The sequence below is a fragment of the Ciconia boyciana genome, chromosome 6 (assembly GCF_034638445.1).
Source record: "Ciconia boyciana chromosome 6, ASM3463844v1, whole genome shotgun sequence".
Classification (NCBI taxonomy): domain Eukaryota; kingdom Metazoa; phylum Chordata; class Aves; order Ciconiiformes; family Ciconiidae; genus Ciconia; species Ciconia boyciana.
The window spans coordinates 54104918-54122483 of NC_132939.1; the positions used below are offsets into that span (position 1 = coordinate 54104918).

General features: G+C 42.9%; 1 protein-coding gene across 1 annotated transcript in view; it reads right to left on the reverse strand.

Moving 5' to 3' along the window:
- LGMN (legumain) overlaps positions 1–1100 on the reverse strand; it is a 28559-nt gene extending 27459 nt beyond the window's left edge. The window contains exon 1 of the mRNA XM_072865229.1: positions 946–1100. The gene's annotated coding sequence lies outside the window, so the exon portion shown is untranslated. The remainder of the gene's footprint in view (positions 1–945) is intronic.
- Between the last annotated feature and the right edge of the window lie 16466 nt (positions 1101–17566).

The following is a 17566-nucleotide window of genomic DNA, read 5'->3' on the forward strand; positions in this document are numbered from 1 at the left end:
CTTAGCGTTTCAGATCTTCACTGCAATCTTTGTTTTAAGCCCCAAATATAGACACCCGGCATAGTGTTGTCCCATCCTAATTAGGAACTAGTGGTGCTACTACCTCCGAGCAGACCTTCATGTTACGGCAAGGTTGTCTACCAGCTATAAACAACTAGCCTCAGTGCAGTACCTTTCGGCACCATCAGCTCTTTGCAGAAAACCCAGAAATTCTTACTCCGTCGTTTTCCCCCATTAAAAGAGTATTACCAGGGACTAAATCTGGGCTGCTGCTACTGCTTCCCCCCAGATCTCCCTCTTCTCTCCTGTGCAAGCCCTGAGCAATGCCCCTCTGAACGGGCCGCCGTGAGCCCCCTCCCCGCTGAAGCCCTTCCAGAAGGGCGAGCTCAAACACAGCTCCCGGACCAGAAGGGCCCCGTGACAGGGGGGACAACTGTGCCCAAACCCCTTTCATTAAAGGCATCACCGACGAAGCAGCTCGGCGCTCTGCAGCAATGCCCACAAGGCACGGGCGAAGGGCGGGCTGACCGACCCCTCTCCCGCGTCGCAAGGCGGAGGGGGGTGTCTGCAAATCGACCGAACCGTCGCCCCGCGTCCGCCCCAGCGCTGACTAACGCTCGGGCCCCCAGCAGCCCCCGCCAGCCGGGGGACGACGGGGCGCCGGGACGAGTGGCGGGGGCTCGGCAGCGCTCGGAGCCGGTGAGGGAAACCGGCGCCTCTCGGCCGCTCCCCTGGAGCCGGCGGGGCCCCTCGTCCCTACCCCGGGCAGCTCTGTCGCCGGGGAGCGGAGCGGAGCGGGCCGGCACCCCCTCACGGCTCTCCTCACTCAGGCGTACCCCTGCCTCCTCCCCGCCACCAGCCAGCAGCCGGCTGCGATAGAACCCTCTCCAGATAACGCGGTCCCGCGGCTCCCCCGGCGCCCAGCGCAGCCCGGCCGGCCCTTACCGCGCTGCCTGCGGAGGTGTCGCCGCCGCGGCCGCTGTGATTGCGGCAGGCGCCACGCGGAGCCAAGCGACCGCGGGCCGCGGCGGGCGGAGACTGGCCCCGGCCAATCGCGGCCGGACACCCGCCTGGCCGCACTACGCGCCCCAGCAAGCACGGCGCGCCCCCGCGCTCCAAGGGCCGCGGGCCTTGCGCGCAAAGCGCGCTGGGAGTTGTAGTCCGCCGGCTGCCCGGCGAGTCGCGAGGCCCCGCCCCGGGTGCAGCTGGCGGCCGTGCCTCGCGTGGCGTGGGCAGCCCGGCTGGGGCAGGTTGGAGGCCGCCGGGAGCTCGCGGGCCGTGCCCGCCCGTGGTGCGTTGGGCACGTTGTGCCTCGGGCACGAACAGGCCGGTGCCGGCTCAGCTTTCCCGTTGGAACTGTCCTCCTGCTGTTTCCCGGCAGGATGGAGGCCGAAGGCCCAGAACGGGAAGGTGGAGGAATGTGTCAAAGGGTAGTTCATGAAATGACGGAAGAAGACCAGTGCCCCCACATCGTCGTTGTGTATTTCAGCAACGATGGCCAGCGGAGTCCTGGCTTCTTACTGCAGGCTGCGCCAGCCCTTGCTCACGGCCTGCTCCCTGTTGCGCAGGAGTGGCTCAGGTACGGTACTGATCTGCACGTATCAGTAGAGAGAGGTGTTGGGGGGGATTGGTTACGTACTGCAAAAAAGCCTGGTAAACACTGCTGTAAAGTCTTCTCCATTTTTAATGAAAGAGAAGCAAAGATTCTTTTTGAAAAGTACAGACGCATGCTCTTTGCCTAATAAACCACACAGAAAGGAGCACACCAGCTTCCCTCTTGCACGCTGACTGTCGGTTAAAAAAAACAAGTTTGCATTCGGTTACCAACCAACTATGTTTTTGAACGTCTGCAGAAAGTCATAGTTTTGTTCTGAGTTTGGCATTTGCATTATATGCACCGTCTCAGCTTTGCTTAAGATAATAAATGTAAATAGTCATTATGGGTTAATCATCAGTTCTTTTCTAGAAGTTGGAGTCCCCAGTAACCTGGCATGCCTCCTGACAGAGCCAAGCTGTTAAAATTCACGCTGGTTCAGGGATGGCCTTTTTGAACTAACAAAGACGATCATGCTGATTACCCAACAGGAAAAAACAAGCCCTAAACCATCCCTTCCCCTCAATTTAATTTGAGCTTAGTAACCACATGGGTTATGCTTATGTTTTGAGTATTATCCCCCAGCCCTTAAAGTTATCTAGTATCAGTTAAGAGCATTGCTGACCCATCATCCAAGTCCAAAGGTGTTTTTCCTATTGTTTGTCATAGCTAGGCTATGTGAGGTAAGTACACCTTGTGTCAGCTGTCACTTCTAGGAAGTCTAATAATATCATGGCCAAATAACCTGTCTAGAAATTCTACATTCATTAAACATCAGCAGGATGTTCCTCATTGTGAAAAATAATAGATGGGAAGACCCCTACAGGAATCCTGCATGTCAGTTAAATGTATCAGACAGGTACTGAAGACACTCAAGTAATATTCAGATTTTTACTACTGAATGCAATTATTGCTTTAATGGTGTTAGAAAGTTAGCAAGCCTTCCTGAATCGGGTGTGAATTTTGTATAAAGGAAAGATATGAATGGTGTTGCTGGCTATGTGGGCTGAAGTAAGCAGAGAGATTGCTAAGATACAGTTGTGGGGAGTCTCAAACAGAAGTGACTGGATCTCCTGCAGCAGGAACTGAGCATGATCCTTGCAGCCACTGACACCATGGAAGAGAAGAAATGAAAGAAATAATGTTTTGTCAATCACACAAACACACATTTAATGGCTGTGTAAACAAACATACATATCACAGAATGGTATAGGTTGGAAAAGACCTTTTAAGATCATCGAGTCCAACTGTAAACCTAACACTACCAAGACCACCACTATACCATGTCCCTAAGTGCCTCATCCAAACGTCTTTTAAATACCTCCAGGGATGGCAACTCAACCGCTTCCCTGGGCAGCCTGTTCCAATGCTCGATAACCCTTTCAGTGAAGTAAAATTTCCTAATATCCAGTCTAAACCTCCCCTGGTGCAACTTGAGGCCATTTCCTCTTGTCTTATCACTTGTTTCCTTGGAGAAGAGACTGACCCCCACCTCTCTACAACCTCCTTTCAGGCAGTTGTGGAGAGCGATAAGGTCTCCCCTCAGCCTCCTTTTCTCCAGGCTAAACAACCCCAGTTCCCTCAGCTGCTCCTCATAAGACTTCTGCTCTAGACCCTTCACCAGCTTCGTTGCCCTTCTCTGGACACGCTCCAGCACCTCAATGTCTCTCTTGTAGTGAGGGGCCCAAAACTGAACACAGTATTCGAGGTACGGCCTCACCAGTGCTGAGTACAGGGGCACAATCACTTCCCTAGTCCTGCTGGCCACACCATTTCTGATACAAGCCAGGATGCCATTGGCTTTCTTGGCCACCTGGGCACACTGCTGGCTCATATTCAGCTGGCTGTCAACCAACACCCCCAGGTCCTTCTCTGCTGGGCAGCTTCCCAGCCACTCTTCCCCAAGCCTGTAGCGTTGCATGGGGTTGCTGTGGCCCAAGTGCAGGACCTGGCACTTGGCCTTGTTGAACCTCATACAGCTGGCCTCAGCCCATCGATCCAGCCTGTCCAGGTCCCTTTGTAGAGCCTTCCTCCCCTCAAGCAGATCAACACTCCCGCACAACTTGGTGTCATCTGCAAACTTACTGAGGGTGCATTTGATCCCTTTGTCCAGATCATTGATAAAGATATTAAACAGAACTGGCCCCAACACAGAGCCCTGGGGAACACCACTTGTGACCGGCCACCAACTGGATTTAACTCCATTCACCACCACTCTTTGGGCCTGGCCATCCAGCCAGTTCTTTACCCAGAGAAGAGTACACCCATCCAAGCCATGACCAGCCAGTTTCTCCAGGAGAATGCTGTGGGAAATGGTGTCAAAGGCTTTACTGAAGTCAGATAGACAACATCCACAGCCTTTCCCTCATCCATTAGGCGGGTCGCCTTGTCATAGGAGGAGATCAGGTTGGTCAAGCAGGACAAAAATATGTTTTCTAAAAGAGAAAAGCACGTAAGTAGGTAAAAACATGATGCATTTCTGAAACGTTTTGCTCCTTGCTCTGACAGCACTAAAAAGCAAAAGTAGCCGTCACCCATATGTCTCATAACAAAACTTCGACTCTCTTGAATGCAGTTCTACCAACCCACCAAAGCCACATGCTACAAATGAGAACTAAGATGCTAGCAAACTCTGAAAGTGTTGACCAAATGAGAACAAAAAAAAAAACCCCAAATGTGAAACATAAAAACTGCAGATAAGGTGGGTTCTTTCTTAATAGTGAGATTTTACCGACCAAGGATGGGAAGTCCTACAGACCACAAGGCTGCTATACAGTAAGGGTGGGTAGTTTAGCTCTGGTTGTGTTTTGCTAAGAGTGCTCTCAGAGGAACCTCACTCTTACCTCCAACATTGCTGACACTGGGCTGGCTTAAAGGGCTGGCATGGTAGTAGTAGTTCTGGTAAAGCACAGGTTTCTCCAAAAGAGGTTTTACAGATTTCTGGCAGAACTCTGCAGATGTTTTAACAACAGTATTTACGGTACCATGCCGCTAACCTTATGTGACGGTGTGCTTCCCCTGCCCCCGACCTTTATCTCCTGCAACCCTGCTTAGGTGATAACCACCAGCGGTGATTGTAATGGATGCATCTGGTCATGATGGCTGCATCAGCTCAAAGTGAATTCAGGAGACAGATAACAACACAATAGCCTAGGGCTATTATGCAATGCGCCCACCGAAGAAACTAAAACCTGTGGTCGGCATGCAAATATGACTATGGGTCAATCATCTTATCCCCATAACTAGTGAGCAGCCCAAGAGCCCTTTGAGCTCTCCTGCACGGCAGCGGGCTGCACGCCAGGATCTCCTCTTGAGCAGGGACGCCTCTCAAGGTTACTCCTCGAGGTTGAGAGATTCCTTGCCGCAACAGATCCTCGGTAAGTGACTAATAGCATGCTAAACTTTGAAATCTTAGCTAAGTGATATAAAGGATTGATTGTGCATATATAATCCTTTAGATATAAACCGTTGACCAAGTCTGGGACTAGGACTGGATCTAGCCGCACCTAGACTCCTCTCTGAGAAGGAGTTTAGAAAGCAAGGGGATCCTTCCGAACCTCATGACTCAACGGGAGGGTCTCCCTGACAGTTTTGTCTGACCCTGTCCTCTATGCAGTAAATAATCAAGTGTGCCTCGCCATCGAATCTTGTTAAACCACTGTCGCATTGAACTTTGTTAACTCCCTATTCTGTATCAATAAACTATATTTTTACTTCTCTCTTACGAGTGAAGTGCACGCTCACTCCATCCGCGACACCTTACAGCTGATGGAATTTAGACTGAAAAATCATTGGTTTTGCTTTTAATCTGCCAGGAAAGATATTTATAAAAATGTACAGGAAGCCATTCTGGACTGCACATACATTTCTCCTTTAACAGCAAAAAAAAAGATCAAGACTTTTTTTTTTTAATGAGTCAAGGACATTTTTAGCTGGGAGAAAATGGACTGGAATCATGAATCAGGCTCACTTAGGGCATGTACCAGGGAGCAAGATGCAGAGGTTATACACTGGTATAGTAAGTAAGTGAATGGAAATCACGTGACTATTAGATTGAAAACCAGCTAATGAACCATAACAGTCCCATAAGACTTTATCAATTCGGCGGGGAATTTTTTTAAAGAATGTTTTCTACTTCTTGGAAAAATTGTCACCAAATGTTATTGAACATTTTCAAAGGGAAAGATAGAATGAATCCATAAACATGTCCCATGTGGATGAATCTGGGAAAAAAAAGAGAGAAAAGGATTTTATTCATTAAAAGAAGATTTTTATATTATTTGATTCAGTAGCAATGTTTAAGAATGCAGGGGGCCAAGACCACACTAGCTGTCTTGGACCCAGAGCTGATTAATATACTGTTATTGTGATACCCAGATGCTTATTCAGCCACTCAACTATAGGTTTGCTCATGCAGTCGCTTGTTTCAGGACATTTTAGGCTTTAAAGAGCTTTGCCATATAAATCCCTTTGTATGTTTGCATAGTATTTACCAAGACGATGCCTTGAGTAGGGGAGATAAAAGGCAATCTCTGCTCTTCCGTCTCCTCTTTTGTGCTTAAAAGGATTTTCCTGAGCCGCTCTGTACCCAGGCAGCATGGTCAGCTGCTCCCAGCCCCAACATGGCAACGAACTGCTTCTACAAGATCATCAAGTTCTATTAAATGCTGGATTCTTAATCCAAATTTAAATGATTGCTTAACATTAATCCTAGATTGCAGCTATTCGTGTAATTTTAAGCTTCCCTGACCTATTTTAAACTCTTTAAAGAATGCTAATCTTTGTAGTTGCACTAACTTGATAACTATTAGCAAAGAGTTAAAAACAAAATAAGAAATTCTGAAAAAAAACCAGCTAATATGTAAGGTAAAGAGTAGGAGAGATTCATGGTTAACAAAACAATGTGCTGAGCATGGACTTTCAAAATCTTCACCAGCAATGAGATTAGATTTGTCAGACTAGTAATGATGCCTGACTAGCTGCCTTGTAAAGGCAAACATCAGACATGGTTATCCCACATGTTTGGAAAGAGGGAAGATTTAGTTCTCATTTTAGCAAAATTAATAGATTAACAAGGGGGTGAGTTTAGCTATCAAATGATTCAAGGAAAAAACAATGTTCATCTTTATTTTGGGAGGAAAATCAGAAGAGACATACATGAAGTTACCTTAATTCTGACAGAAAGAGAGTTAATGGCAGGCATATCATCATGGAGATAAACTGAGATGAAGCAAGTCTGGGAGCCAGAGGGATTCAGAGGTTTAGTTCACTTACATCACTAGGGGAATATATACACATACATTTTGAGAGGGAGTGAGGGAAAACCTTATCCCTACAGTTTCATACATGCTTTCTTCAACTGTTCTGACAGATTTAACTACATTTGACAGTGTTCAAGATAGTGGGTTCCTATATTTTTCTTGGAAACAGGTGGGCAAGTAGAGAGGAAAGGCTTGAGACAGCACCAGAGAAAAACAGTGAACACAATGGCCCTTTTTGGAGGAAGGGAGAGGAAGGTGAGAAGAGTGAGAGCAAATGATCAATTTGTTCCTTTTATATATATTTTTAGAGAGAGAAATCTATATGTATGCATCTTGATATAGAATATCTATATACTATACATATATGTGTATATACGCTAATTTTATTCATTAGCATAAACGCTCCAATTGGGGGAAAGATTTCCAGATCAGAGCCTCACTACATGCAGAACTCCTCAGCACTTAGTGGTTCCTAGTTAAGTTTTGTGTATATCACATCAATAAATAACTGAGTGAACTGTAGTGTAGAAAAGAACAATTAGAGGTTGCAGAAGGATCACTTACGAGAAAAGATTGAAAGACCTGGGGCAATTTAGCACAGACAAGCAAAGATCCAGGAGAGACACTCTAACATGACACATAACAGCCTGCTGCAAGAGGAAGGAAAAAATGTTTTAATGTCTCCAGAAACAGAACAAGAAATAACAGTCTTAAAATGCAACAGGTACCTGTAGATTAGACAGTGGAAAATATTTAGTGGAAACTAAAGCACTGGCCCAGAATGGTCCTTAGCACTGAAGCCTACAAACATGGCCATACAAACACAGTTTCTTCCAAGACTAAAAGTTGTTAGATATTTTTTAGCGTTCCTTTCTCCTATCGGCTTTTTGGGGAAAGACAACAATCTCCCAGGAAATGTAATATTTCTATCAGGCCAGTTCTCCAGGAAGAGCTCTGCCGGGGAAGGAGGAACTGAGGTTTACTCTGTGAGACTTTGTGTCCATTTCTGTTCCAATAAATAAATAAATAAGCAAGAGTATGAAAGCATGCCAGGAGAAGTAAGTCACTGATTTCTGCATAATTGCAAAAGGAGCATGTGCAGCACTGACACTCAATGAAAGAGTAAAGATATGACTGAAATGCACCTGGTAATTTTCTTTATGGTGGAAGCATAAATCTGATGCAAAGAATTTGAGGCATACACTTCTACCCTGATCTGTGTCAAAAGCAGGGGAATAGGAACACATGTAAACACATATGTTGAAGAAGACAGAGCTTAGAGACATCCTGATCTAGGATCTGTCTGCACATACCAGTTTTATATTTGTATCTGGGAAAGTCTGAATAAGTATGCCAGAAAGTTTAAGTGCAAGACAGTGTGGTCACTACATACACATACAGAATAGCATCAGCTTCAAACCGAGAAATGCTTCCTTGAACGTACGCTTGCACGGAGAGCTGAAAAAGGCTCATCAGAAAAGCTAAATGCACTCAGTTCAGGGTTCAATCTTTATCCTACAGAAAACATGAAAATGACTCCCATCCCCTTGTGTATCTTTTCTGCAGATGACACCTTTCTACCTTTGTAGCCAAGTGTTAAGTGAGTTGTATGGAAAAAACAAGGGTTGGGAGTAGAATAAAGGTGTGAGGTGATGGCCTCAAATATCCATATGATCAGGAAATTCAAGGGAAGGACAATGTGTACTAGAGAAAACAGGCAGGGAGGAGGGAAAAGGGGAAGAAGTCTAAAGATTAAAAGACTACAAACACGTCCTTGCAGACAGTGGCTTCCAAATAACCTGTGTGACTATGCAATGGGGAACGTATTTAAAAAATTGTGAAATAAGGTAATGGCCAGCAGTAGGCTTAATGGTGTTATTTATTGCAAATCTAGTTCATCAGCATTTTCATACGTATAAAATATTCACTGAAAACTGTGAAAACAAATGCCAATTGTGAAGTGTATACACCCAGAATAGGATTCTCTGAACTTGACTTCTGTTGTCTTCTTTCTTAATCTCAGGCAATCATGGGAATCCTCATATCTGACTGACATACTTCCTAAACCTCACTGCATGCATCCCCTTGATAATGATGTTTTTCTTGCACACAATTAATGTCTAAATATGTGATATGTTTGCAGTATCATTGTGGATATCTGCACTCGGATTCCAAACAGTCGAATGACCCACTGCCACAGTCAGGAAGAGTGCTCTTTTCTTTCTCTGTTGGTTAAAATACACTTCCCTCCATATTAGATTCAGGCTTGCTCAGTCAATCTACATATTTACAGCTCCAGGATTAATCCATGTAATGCACAGTTAAGCCAGGAAATTGCCAAACTGGCTGAGTGAAGACCTTCCACCCAGCACTCACATCACCAGCTGCCCTTGCCTTTTGTGCTGGCAGCCTGTTGAATTTTTTGTCAGGCTTGTATCTGTTACCCTCCTTTTCAAAACTTCTCATAGCCTATATGGGCCATTTCAGTGGAGAGTGGTTAGGAAGATCTCGGTCAGTTATATTGCACTGGAGTTGCTGAGTTTTCACCCACAGGAGTGAGAGTGTGTATGTAGCAGACAACAGTTTCTTAGTAAAAAACTCCTCCTAGAGACACGCTACATGCAAACTTAGGTGCCTTCAGGACAGATAAGACCTTTTCAACTTGTCTTCCACAGTTCTGCTGCCAAAAAGGGAAAACATGTATCTTTACTGAGAGAAAGAAAAAGGAGAAACATCTTCAGTATCAAATTAGTAATTGCAAGAGGAGCCAGATGTAATAGAGGTGAACAGCAAAAGGGTTCAATTACTTTAAATCTTTTTATTGAAAAATGCCTGTTTGCAAACATTTTCACACAAATGTTTTGCCTTATCAAGCTTCAATAAGTATCAAAAAAGAAAGAAGAGAAACGCCATTGGTCTTTCATTCTTTACATCAAATTGCGTCCTTTTGGTAGAGGCAGACCTCTACCCTGTTAGAGCATTATTCTGAGTATCTTGAGTTCTTTTCAAAAAATAATGCATGAAAATGCATAAAGAAAGGCATATGGCTGAATGCAAATAAATCCCTAAATCCTCAAATGGCATTTTACTCTCCAAAGTTTGTATTCTCAAAGTTGCTATTTTTTAAATGTCACTAGGCACTTTTGGTCTCCTAACTTCGAGAATTCTGGCAGTGTCTAGGAGGGCTGGCTTTGTTTCTCACTAAAAGAATAATATGCTAGCTCTGTCATTTGCATATGGGGAAAGGAAATAAGATAGTGAGGAAGGACACTGCAGGAAAAGTTTCATCATGATTTATTACAGGAAAAGAAAGAAATAGGAGTAACAAAAGAAAAGGAGAGCAATAACAACAGAAAGATTGCAAGAATGTGTGTGTCTGTGCATAATACAGTTGATTTATACTGTGGGAGAAGGAATACAGCACAACCTAACTTTGTGTATTTCATTTTGATGCAAAAGTGAGGATTCAACAGTGGAGACAGAGCAACCTTTCCAGGGCATAAATGAGCAGTGGTCTAACTTCAAATACCCCAGCCATGAGTCAGCTACGTGTTCTAGCCTGGGTCCATTGCATTGCACCCCTGCACCTTGTGCATACTCATCTACCCACAGTTACAGCCACTAGCTAGAGTTAAGAATTTCCATCATTTCATGTTAAAATAGAGCTCTTTTAAAAGTCCTCCCCAAACTTCTGTCATTTTACCCTAACATCTTCCATGCTAGCTGTTTATGGAAGATTTGCTTTCTAATAATTTTCAGTTTATAAATCATTCAGCCATATTGAGGAAAACAAAAGGTGTGTGTTCAGGCAAAAGGAAACAGAATTGTGCCTCTGTTTACAAATTCTCAAGCTGAGATGCTATTGTTACCTGTATGCTTTGAAAAAGTCTATTTGTTATTAAAGAAATTAAAAGAAAAAATCTTTGAAGGCCTTTTAAATGCAAAGACACCACCTCTGGCTCTGGAAGTCCCTGAGTTAAAATCCCAGGGAGTTAATGTAGCTGGGAAGTGTCTCCTGTCCTGTTCTTCTACTGTCCCTCATCACCTGCAGTTGGCCACTTTCAGAGAGGGATTTGTGCTTCGACTGACACAGCTGCACTAATATAACTGAGAGGAATTTTGTTCAAATCATGGCCAAGACTTTTTGCTCTATTTGTGAGAGGCCAGTCACATCTGGACAAGTTATATACCTTCCGAACCTAGATGTTATGTTGAAGGCTGGTGATTAAAATTCTCCGAGGAGTTCATTAGCACTGAGCATGATCCGTCCCTAGTGTTTGTACATTTTGACCAGACCAAACCTGCTTTGCTCTGTTCAGGCATGGAAAAGGACTTTCTCTTTAGTTCCTCCTCACTGTATCTCAGTTCCCCATCTGGAACATGAAGATAGTTAACACCACTTCCTTCAGAGGCTGTGGGTGTGTGAACCACGTATCATGGGCTAACATGACAGCTTGAGTGAACGTAGGCTTACTTGGGAGTGTAGGTGAGGTCATGCAAGGTAGCTAAAGGAAGAGGTTAGGTACCTTAATTTACCATGGAGTACATGTGGGGACATGGGCAGATAGTGTAGAGCTGTAACTTTTCACCTTAACTTTTCCTGCAGTAACCAATTTCTCTGCCCATACTCAGTCATGCAAAGTCATAGGCAACAATCACACAAACTTATAGGGCAAGTTCATTCAGCGATGCATTTAAGTGATGAATGGCATGAAGCCACATACTGAATGTTGAGAATGAAATAAAAGTTTAAATGACAACTCATCCAGTGACCATCACATTATTTTCCAATCCTTGACATTTGGTATGTTTTCAATATACTGCATGAAGCAAAGACTTTAGTCCAGATATGTAGTTGTGTAATAATATATCATGACACATATGCAAAAGAAGGCTGAATTAAGATGACATGACCAACCTTTATTTTTTATTGCTATATTTTGCAATTTTTATGTTTCCCAGCACATTTTAGTACAGAAAATAACTGCCAAAGCCCTATTTCAATATACTTCGAAAAGAGAATCATTAACTTTCTAAGTAAAAGTCGTGTGACTATGTATCTGTTTTGCCTCTGCCACCTAACAGTTTCCCTTCATGAACAATGAAAAACCTGGGAATCTGCTCGAAGTGGAAAATGGTAATTTTTAAAAAGAAATAAATTTGTCAACTGCAAAAACTGCCTCTTTTTTCATTAAAAAAATCAAAACTAAAGCCTCAATTGTTTTCTTGCTGTGAATTTTGAGGAAGTGATTTAATCTTGTTGTGATATAGTTATTGTGGCAGATATTTTCTACCTTTGTTATTTAAATCGCCTTACAATGAGAGCTATAATAGGAAAAATTAATGTGTGCAAATTATTGGTAAAAATTACTTCTACTTTGAATATGAATAGGGATCTAAAGGCTTTGTACAGAGAGTCTAATTTTTCATCTACAGCTAGATATGAATCTCTTACTTTTCATGGTTGCAGACAGAGAAGTGCAGCCAGAACCTTTCAAACTATGCAGCAGCCCGTGTAGCATATCAGATCAAGGCCTGGACTCTGGGGAGAGCACCTGTAAACTGAAAAGGCACCTGTAAAGTTTTTTGTGGTAGTTAATGAAGCTGTATGCCCCTTGTGACAAAATTAAATATTCTCACCACTCAGCCTAGCAGTCACAGGATGCTTGGAAGCAGCTGTTGATACAGCAGACATAAGGGACGTCATAAATAGGTCAGTGAAACAGACAGCAAGTTCTCTTTCCTTCCTCTTTCTTCCCTGCCACCCTGCAAATCCTTGCAACCCGAGAACACCAATTATTGGAATAAAAATACAGACCTCAAAGAAGCACCAAGGAAAGAGATATCACTACTCCAGATTTCTCTGTATTATTCAGGGTCTAAAACATTAAACTTTCTGCTTTTTTTTTTTTCTAATTTTGTAAATGGAAACATTTTTTGAGACTATCAGGAATTGTGAAAATGTAAATGGAACAAACTTTAATAGTGTTGATGTAAACTTTATGTCTTTTTGAAGATCAGGCACTTGCAAAGATTACTCACCATACTGGGAGATACTAAATATGGGTAAAAATTGTAGTGGAGTTACTACATTTTATCAGAGCACTTGGGGAATAAATGTGTTTTGCAGGTTACACATAAAGCATGATTGCTTTTATGGAATGATTCTATAAACCAACGATTCAATATAAAATCTATACAGGATTTACAGGATTGGGTTATCTCCATTCCCACCCAGTTCTTTTATCAATATGGGATCCCAGTTTTTAAGATTTTGCATTAACAGGGAAAGAGGGTTGCCATGGAATTTACTTAAAGGTAAATAACTATGTCATCTGCAAGAACCAGTAATTCTCAGGCTATAGGCAGTTCATACGTGGTCCTAGGAGTCTGCCTATATAATATTGAATAAAAGACACTTCTTTCCAACCATTCATTGATCTAAACTCGATTACATCTGTAAAATGTTCCAGTCAAACAAGCACCATGCAATGGCTGTAGAGTGGAATAGGACGTGTTAAAATGTGTGTTGAATTCCACTTGCTGCTTATATATCTCTGCTGTGGGTGTATTTCCTAAAAAGGTTTCCAGACTCTAACTAATGCAGAGAAAAGCTTGTTAGATGCAGTGATGCAATTAGATATTTTCTGGATTGAAATATGCTTTGTCTATATCCTCTCTGTAAAAAACAGAGATAATCTAGGGCATTGGCTTTGGTCCTTCTTGGCTTTTTCCAACATTGGGAATAGATCTGTTCATGTCACCTTGGTCTTCAAAGATCTAATACTTCACCAAACATTCACAGTCACATGTGGATTTTCCACTGAGGGGATTTGTGATGTGTTTTGAAGACCAAACAAGTGGAATAAAACTAGAATTAATTTGTAATTAATACAATCTCTTAAAAAACCTCCTCTTCCTTATTGGTTTACATGAAAATTAATTGTGCCATTGCCTGTTGAAACCTGAACAGATGGTACTATAACACTTAAAAACGATCCTGTCACACTCCACAAATGCTTTTAGCTCTAGGATATTACGATTAACTTGAGTGGTCTAGATGAGCTTCCCATCTGACGCTGGTGGCATTGGTTGTTAGGGTTTTAAATATTATGTGAAGAGAAGATACTCTACATGTTTTGGACTTCTGTGGGGTCCTGAACTCTTTTTTTTCTTAGTGTCTGAGAAGGTTTTTTAATTGAAATTATGATTATGTGCAGCTGAGTCACATAATATAGAAGTTGAAGGTTGTGAATTTGTTTGGTTTATTATTTCCAATGTGTTGCTTAATCTATCATGAGGCAGGATGGCTTTTCTATTCACTCACACCAGTACTAGTGCAGTGAGTATGTTCTGAATAGACAGCAGGGCTGATGTCTCCTCCTTGGGTTTAAGTCCTAATGAGGCCCAATTATAATTGATAATTCGTATCTGTAGACAAACATTTTGGAGCCTTTGTCCTACACAGGAGCTCTCCATGATCTTCCCAAACCTTGTGGGTTCCCCACAGGAACAGGATTACCATGATAAGATGTAAGGAAACTTCTGTAAAGCAAAGCAGGGTACTTGATAACAACAGTCAGCATACCTGTGAATTTAACCAGAGAATACTTGTAAGGTGTGATCTGACAAGATGACATCTAGAGCTCTGGGGAAACGTAGATGTAAGCCACCAACCATGCATTCAGCATTATAATCAGAAACTCAGGAGGAGAACAAGTCCTCAACAGAGGAGGATCTGAAGTGGCAGGAGCTGTAAGTGTTGCCTTCATTCACATTCTTGCTGGTACCTCAGGCATGACTAGAAGTTTAGTTGCAATATATTTGTATAGAAGATTGTTCAAGGAAACAAATAAAGGGGGAGGGTGGGAGAAAGAACAACAACAAAAAACCCCCTAACCTAATATTACGTACACTTTAACAGCTATCCTTCCTAAGAACAAGCATCTACAGAAGAGGAATAACAGCCATAAAGCTTGGAAGAGTTCAAGTACTGCAGGTTTGGGACACTGAGTCACAGCTGATGAGAGGGAAAGAAGTTACAGTCACAAGTATGGGGACATCCACAGTGCGGGAGTCCCTCTAAACAATGCTCACCAAGTGTCTTCACTCAAAACACCTCATTTGAGAGAGTCTAAATAGTAAAATGTATATGGACAAGAATGTGAGAGGGATCTTGAGCTCTCAATATAAATCTGACATCACCCAAAAGGTTTTGACTTGAAACAGTGACTGAAAATTACTGAAAATACTGTCTCTAAGTCAGACTAGACTTACCTGTTAAGAGTAAGTGTGAAGTTTGTTTTGTCAAGGGAATTTGCCATATTATACATTTGCTTTTAGGACTGGAGCAATTGTGAAAGAAGATCCATTCTTGCTGTTTTGCATGTGATATGAGCCATATTCCTGAAACTTTCTGTTCCAACCTTTGCCTTAGCTGACCTGTCAGATAACTGAAGTTGCAAGATAGCCTTCCACAAAAAATTTTGTTTTCCTTCTTCTTTGCTCACCATCATGTGCTTAATATGCAAAACAGATGTCTGGGGCTCCATTTCCCCTTTTGTTGTAATAATAAATGTAAGTATACAATTCACATAAACATTGATTCTGCTATAGAAATCCACTGTAGAGGCCTACCCTGTCTCCATAGGAACTTATACAATGTCGCTTTGTCTAATAAGCAGGATGTGGCTGTTGAAAAGCAGTGTAACTGATGTATTACTAGTCTAGTTAGTAAACCATGAAGAACTGCTTAGATCTGTCAAAAAGGTAGGAAACTAGGGGAAAGGTAATTCTGGCAGAGGGAGATTGCGACCACCGATTCACAGACCACCTACCCCAATTATACCACGGACTCAAATGATGAAGTTGGAGAACAACAACTAAGCATGCATACTAATTTACTTGCGAGGCGAAGAATTTTTAACCAATCATTTAATAGAAGAATACTGCGTATGTATTAGGAAGTTGAATATGTTAATGCTTTGTGTATAAATAACTAACTGTTAATTTGAAGGCTGGGTGTGCTGTCTTGGGACAGGCACCCTTATCTGCACAAATATGCAATAAAATACTTCTGCTCTGTGTGTATATGGGCATTTTGCACACCAGGTAAACGAACCCCAATTTTTGGGACAACACTTTCAGGTAATGAGTACAGTAATTTCGAGACAGATGAAACAACATCACAGGAGAAGTGTTCTTTTCTTCTTACCCTACTATAAAAACTGTTCTAAAATTAGCTAAAAGTTACTTGCTGTTTACTTCAACCCCGTACACACAGTAAAAGTCTCCTGTTTATCTGTCAGAAAAGCCAGAATCCTTCCTTCCTCCTGAATGTTCCTTTTATATGATAATTTCTATTTTTTATGATAATAAATATTCATAAGTATCACTCACTGTTGGAGCCGTATTTTATTCCTTGTAGGACGTTAGTAGTTTTCGCTTAACAAAAGTAATTTTTGAAGTCTTTTTTTTCTTCTCTGGGTGGAGGCAAAACTTGCCCAATAGTGCAAATTTATCCCAAAAGAGTGCTGAGCACGTTCTTTATGCCAAGCCCCTTGGTTTCAGTGTGTGTAAGTGCCCTTTTTTTGTCATGCAAACCTCTACATCATGGGGCTTTGAAGAAGGAAACGGGCCACTTGGTCATCAGGAAACGGCCTCAGAAAATCCTGAGAGTTTTTGTGGAAGGGAAACTGAAGACTGAAAAAATCGGGGCTTTAGAGCTTAGATTATTTCTTTACTAGTCCCAGGATACTATCTTAAAAGGAGTCCCTAAGCATGTGGGAAGCCCTTGTGTTAATCTCAACTAATGTCTCTTCTCAGACTAGTCATGATACCTTATGTGAACTTAATCTGAAAAAAAAGTTAAGACAACCTCAGTATACTTATCTCTTATCCAAGTAAGTCACCTTTGCTTGCACAGCACCTTTCAAGTATTTTCAGCAGAAACAAGGTGATATTAGTGTTATCATACAGGGCAAGTGCATGGGAAGGATTCTTGCAACAGGGTAAGGGTGAGCCTGGACATTAAAGCTTCTGATAAAAGTTTTGTGAATCCAGGAGGTTAAAAGGACACCTTTAGTTATTTGTATTCGTTGTGCGGGAGGGGTGGGGGGTTTATATCTGGGGGGATCCCATGTTCCTTGGTATTTTACAGTTGCCCTTGAGGATCAGGTCATCCCCTTCACATCTTCCCCAAGTTGTGGAGAACAGAACATAAATGACCAATGTAGTTTCTTCTGGTCGAAATTCATATAATTTGTTTGCAATATCAAGGCCAAGGTGTTTTTTTCCAGTGGGCCCGTACAATGGTCTGACATCCCGACCTGGGGAGCAGAAACAAGGAGAAGGGCTTCCCGGGCCTGGAGCAGACCAAGGACACCCCGAACGGGTCACCCGCCATTTCTGGGCAGAGGCAGCAAGACAGTTTCTGTCAGGTCAAGCAGCCATTTATAAACCACCATCCTTAAATCCCGTGTCGGGAAAGGCAAGATCACGCTTGGCTGTTTTTAACAGCCACGGCGAAGACCTTCCTTGACCTCTCGCACTGCGGGGCTGGAGCTCCTCCTGCCATCACAAGGCAGAAGTGCAGGAAACGTGAGCACCGGGGACCGCTTCCCTCAGGGGGGCCGGGGACCGCTTCCCTCAGGGGCGGGCCGTTACCGGGAGGGAGGGGCAGCGCGCTCGCTTCTGCCCCGCCCCGCCCGGT